Source organism: Drosophila arizonae, chromosome 3 (genome assembly GCF_054131065.1).
Source record: "Drosophila arizonae isolate 15081-1271.41 chromosome 3, UAZ_ARI_1.0, whole genome shotgun sequence".
Taxonomy (NCBI): Eukaryota; Metazoa; Arthropoda; class Insecta; order Diptera; family Drosophilidae; genus Drosophila; species Drosophila arizonae.
Window position 1 is genome coordinate 26,267,076 of NC_142923.1, and position 6,101 is coordinate 26,273,176.

A 6,101-nucleotide genomic window follows, 5' to 3' on the forward strand; every position below is an offset into this window, starting at 1 on the left:
CTGTCGGCTGTGCCTGAAATCATCATCATCATCGGCTGCATTGGCGTCGGCGGCCCGATTGTTATGTATTTTGATAGGTTTCAACGAAATCAGCGCCCTAATAGCTAGTTGCATGCGAACCGAGCTCCAGCTCCAGCTCCCTGCTCGAGGCTTGCTTGCCTCTTTAATTATTGAGCAGTGTTCGACAAGTGATTATACGGCATTTGTGTCGTGAGATGGGGGCGCATCCCATCGCTCTACGCCGTGCTCCAGGGCGAGGCGCGCCTCTCAAGGGCACAGGCTCTGCTCGTTGATTATGCGTTTAGCTTAGTTAAACGCCATTAACCGATAGCAACAACGGTTTCCCGGAATGAATTAGCAACGCCAACAGCCAACAGCATAGATTATACTCTCTTTCTCTCTCTCTCCCTCTTTGTCTCTCTCTCTATATATAATGTTTATGCTTCAAGTAAATCTCTGTCACTCGCACCTTGGCTGAGCTAACCTCATTGCCAGCACATCACAGGGATCAGGCCAAGGCTGGTCTGGCCTGAAACCGCACGGGATCCGAATTATCAGCTACCGTTTCGAATGCCAGACATTGTGCTGAACAAACAACACGAGCTGAAGCATTCAGAATCAGTTGCCGGAAACTGCAGCAAATTGCATAAGCGTCTGAGATATAGGATATATTTGGCAAGGACATGCCCACCCAAATGACAGCAACACCCAGCATAGCAGCAGCACAAAGCGAAAAGAAAAGAAAATCCCATTCGAGACAAAGGAGCAGATAAAAGGACAAAGAAATACGCAGCAGCCATAAAACGATTGTCAGGCAGCAGAGAGAAAGCAACAAGACGATGGCACATAAATTCTGGTTTCGGGTTTTTGTTTTGTCTTAGCTGGAAATAAAATCCATTTATGGTTACGCTTATGGTTCAATTAACACTTTCAATGGCAGCAGAGACAGAGAAAGAGAGAGAGTGAGTGAGAGATGCAGATAGATATCTTGCTGTGTGAGTACGTGAGTGTGTTAGGGGAAAGTAGAGCTCAGCAGGGTAGCAGACAAAGGCTAATCATTAAGACAATACATGAGCGACAGAGGATGTCATAAATTTCAAGTGTAACACCAAATGTGCTCTGCCCTCCCTGGATAATCTATCTGATATGCTGCGCGATGCTCGGTCGTAAAAAAAAAAAAAAAAACAACTGAAGCCGCAAGTAATTGAAAATAATTCAACACTCTGAAGCGAACTCTGTCTCAAGGACCCTGAGGATTAATGAAATTGTGGCCGATCGTAGACGTCAGATAGGCGACTCACGATCAGCTGCTGCTCCTGCTGGCAGGTAGATGGATCCCTCAGAAGATGCGTTCACTCTGATTGCTCTCGCAACGGTAGCAGATGTCATATAGAAGAAGAAGATGAAGAAGACACTTCAAGGGAATCAGATATTCAAATGTTTCTATACATCGCTGTTCTTCTTCTTCCACCTACTATCTGTCTGCATCCGGGCAGATTCGTAGCATCTATGAAATGTACTCTATATAAAGCATATGCCCCATGCCATGGGCGCTTGTCCCAGCTAGTGTCAACCCCTTGCTCTCTCTTTTCCCTTTTTCCTAATAAATAAAAGTGCGAACGTGCCGGCGATTACGCATTAGATTATTGATAGTACAAGTAGTAGAACAATGTCTTCCTCAAGTCAAGAGAAGATTTCGTCGAATCGACGAATGTGCAGCACAGTTTTCCAGGCAAAGACGTGCACAGCTTTGGAAATTTGATCAAGAGTCGAGTGCTACACGTTTTACGAGTACCGAGAAGCAATTATCAAAACGAAAGAGTTATTATTTAGCCCGGGGGCTTAATTCGGCTTTGTTGTTGTTTATGAATGAATTTGTGGAACAAAGTTGAGAGTTGATAGACGAAAATAGACGGTGGTCAGAGGTTCGTGGAAATGCGCTGGAGAAAACTCACGAAAGAGTCTAGACAGTTAGGTAGTTAAAATGTATTGCCACTGCGCTTGCCAGCAGTTAAGAGGAGAACCTGTTCACAATTTATAGCTTCCGCTGGAGCTGGTTCATGTTCATGTGACGAAACTAGTGTGTGGACCACACTCTTGGCCAAGACTAGGCAGGGCAAACAATGAATGGAGACGGCAGCGCAGACTAAATAAACAAAATAAATGAATCCACTCGTGATTGTAATGAAAATATGAATGGACCTCAGAGAAGACGACGATGATGATGACGAAGAAGAAGCGCTGTGACAACAGGACAACAAAATGCTAACATATGTGCCAGGGCGACCAGCCCTGGGATCAGGATAAACACAAATAGATGGATAGTCACTGTGCACAGAACCACTTAAACAAATAAACAATGACAAAAATTTCACAAAGTACTTAAATGCAACAGAAGCAGCAGCAACAACAACACCAAGAACCACATCGACAACGAGAACAGGAAAAACAACTGCAGCTTGTTGTTTATAGATACAAAAGAACGTTTCTGTTCCGGTCCAGGGGTTGTAGCAGCTCTCTTTATTTTCTTAGGATGAGAGGCACTGGAAGCAAGCAGCCAGACAGCCAGACAGCAGCCCAGTAATGAAAACACAACAAATTCCAAATTCAAAATAAATAATGAACAAGAGAGAAAAAATGTAAAGAGACCTAAAATGCCACACGTTGAGGGTTCGAGCACTCAAAATGGAGCTCATCAGAGAGGCAAACGAGTTCAGCTCGATGATATGTTGATGCGTATTATGGCAGACAGCCAATTAAACCCTCATGGAGGTTAAATTTATGTGAGAGCCGCCATGTGTCAGCTACCGGGAGACTAAAGCGATAAGCTGTGACACAACTGACGAAAGATGAAACAGATTTCCTTTTGGCTTTTTTTACATTTATTTTTCAAGTATATGCATATGAGCTCCCTCTCAATACATGTGAGGATTCTGAGGAATAGAGTGGAATTAGGTAGTAAGCCAAAAAATTAAAGAATAAATTACGTGGATTTAGAGAGGGAGAGCAATCGTTTTACTTCAAACTTAAAGAGATTAGATAAAGAGAAAAATTATTTCTTATGGTTAGAGAATATTTATTGAATGCTCCTATTAGAAAATACAATTAATCTATATATATAAAAGAGAGTTGTGTAAAAGTGTCCAAGCACTTATAACTCGAGATCTGCTGGACCAATTTTCATGGTTTTTGATTTGTTGGATTTGTCTCCGCAACGAGTTTAGTATAGGGTCTTAAAAATACTGAAAAAATTTGCCGAATACTTGAAAAACGCGGTTTTTTCCCCAAATGTTCAAATTTTTTTTATACCCAGTAGGCTTGGTAACAGTGACAGTTTTGACAATAGTGTAGAAGTAAATAAACAAATGTAGTCAGTCAGTCTACGGCACAGCCTCGAGCAGGCCAGACTATTCAACAAAAAAAAAAAAGACTATTCAACAAAAAAAAATTTTTTTCCTAATCAAAAAGAAAAATATTTCAAATCAAAAATCTGCAAAAATTAAAAAAAAAAATCAAAAGATTAAAACCTGACTGTTCAAAAAATAAATAAAAAATTTAAAATTCGAAATTCAAAAAAAAAAAAAAAGTTAATTATTAAAAAGTGTATTTTTGGCTTTTTATATTTTTGGACTTTTAAACATTCTAAATATTTCAAATCAAAAATCTGAAAAAATTAAAAAAAAAAATCAAAAGATTAAAACCTGACTAATCAAAAATAAATAAAAAATTAAAGATTCGAAATTTAAAAAAAAAAGTTTATTATTAAAAAGTGTATTTTTGGCTTTTTATATTTTTGGACTTTTACAAAAGCTAAATATCTCGAAAGTTCAGGTATTTGTTTGTCTCAAACATAAATTTGTGTAAATTATTTATATTTATATTTCTCGATTGATTTATATGGTTTTGTGCGAGGGCAGTATTACTATTAATAAAAATGCCGCGTCCTAGAAGATCTAATCTTTCCCGGCGGACCCATAATGCAATTAGGCAACGGAATAGCGCGAGTCAATTATCTGACGAAGAGCGAGAAATCGCCCGAGAAAGGCTCCGCGTTAGTACCCAGCAAAGAAGGGCCTTAATTCGTGCTTCTCAAAGAGAGGCAGCCCGTGAAAATGGCAATAAGAAATGGTTCAAGGATTGATTTGAATCGAGCAGCGTTTCGATATGATTGCACCATTGATTACAGCTTGAATCGTTTAGTTTGCATTGGTCCAATGGACGTTGTTTGCCAGCATTGTGGCGCATTGAAGTTTGCTGGTGAAACGCCCGGTTTGTGCTGCCTTAGTGGTAAAGTGACATTGCCATTAGTGGTCTCGCCACCAGAGCATTGCGTTCCCTGCTTTACGGCGAAACACTAGAATCACGACATTTTCTAACGAGCACTCAAAAATACAATGCCTGTTTTCAAATGACTTCATTTGGGGCGGAAATTATTGGTAACGGATATAATCCGACATTTAAGGTAATTTACGTTAAAAATGTTATTTTCTATGACTGTCAAAATAAAAAAAAAAAAAATAAAAAAAAAAAAATTTTGGAATAATGTAGTTTGTTAGATTTATGTAAAAAGTGTTTGTAAATCTAACTATAACTATGGCTTTGAATTTAAAGATTCAAGGCCAGATTTGCCATCGCATTGGATCATTGCAACCTATTGAAGATGCACAGCAAAAATTCTTGCAAATATACTTCATGGGCAATATGGAAGAACAACTTGACCGGCGTCAAGAAATGAACACAGCTATGAAAAGAGCAATTCTCCAAGATTTGCATGCTTAGAAATTTAAACCAACCAAAACTGTGCAATGGAACGCGTTTGGTGATAAGAAAACTGATGAGCAATGTGATTCACGCGTCGATACTCAAAGGAAAATTTAAAGATGAGGAAGTTCTTATTCCTAGGATTCCGATGATCTCAAAAGATATGCCCTTTGAATTTATTTGAATTCTCGCTTCGTCTTGCCTTCGCCATGACGATCAACAAGTCACAGGGCCAATCTTTGACTATTTGTGGCCTCAATCTAGAAAATGTGTGTTTTTCTCATGGTCAATTGAACGTGGCAAGCTCACGTGTTGGCAAACCATCCGCATTATTTGTTCTTGCACCTGACCAAAAAACGAAGAATGTCCTTTACAAGGCGCTTGAATGAAAATCCGATTAATAAATTAATCAGAGTGTATCCCAACCTGAACAACATAGCTTTCAACAATTTTTTACCTAGAAATAATATAGAGGGCAATGCAACGTTTGCCGGGCCAGCTAGTATTAGTATAAAATATAGATTTCATTTGTTTTTAGTAATAATAAAAATAAAATAATAATAGTAATATATTTATCATATTAAGAATATTATAAACAACCTCCATTTAAAACAAGTAAGAAGACTCCAGTCGAGACGGCTCGACTAGGAGATACCCTGAACCCTCTAAGCTGATATTCTAATCATTCTGCACTTCTTTTATGCACACATACATACACATGCATCCACACGCACGCATAAGCCTGCGCTCTGCTAACTGCGCAGTAAGCAGCGACTGCGCTTGGGCTGCGCTGCAGTGTGGGCAATATTATGAGAATTGATTTGTCAAATAATTTCTTTTGTAGACATACGATCTTAATGAAACTTTCAGAGCGTAATTATATGGTGAATATGTGTGTATATTCCAAAGCCCAAGTCTCTAGTACTTGAAATGCGTTTTTTACAAATTGGGGGAGAAGGGGGCGTGGTATCCAAAATCTGTAAATTACAAAATCTTTGTATCGACTAACTTTATATACAACGCAAATTTGAAGACTCCAGGTCTAAAAATGTTCAAGTTAGGCTAAAAAAACAAAATCAATTTTTCGATTATTCTCGATAAAAAAGTTATCGGACGATTTATTGAAAAAATAAAGCAAACTCGTACTGCGTATGGTACACACGAGTATGCATGCCAAATTTCAGCTCTCTAGCTCTTATAACTTCTGAGATCGACGCACTCATACGGACGGACGGACGGACGGACGGACGGACGGACGGACGGACGGACGGACGGACGGACGGACGGACGGACGGACGGACGGACAGACGGACAGGGCTATATCGACTCAGCTCGTCACG

At 39.3% G+C, this 6,101-nt stretch overlaps 1 long non-coding RNA gene across 1 annotated transcript; it reads left to right on the plus strand.

Annotated features, from left to right (window-relative positions):
• The first annotated feature begins 1,704 nt into the window (after window positions 1-1,704).
• LOC149269971 (uncharacterized) lies at window positions 1,705-5,195 on the plus strand. The gene is made up of 2 exons (XR_016269183.1): window positions 1,705-3,831; window positions 3,918-5,195. It is a non-coding gene; the product is annotated as an uncharacterized LOC149269971 (long non-coding RNA).
• Window positions 5,196-6,101: the final 906 nt, after the last annotated feature.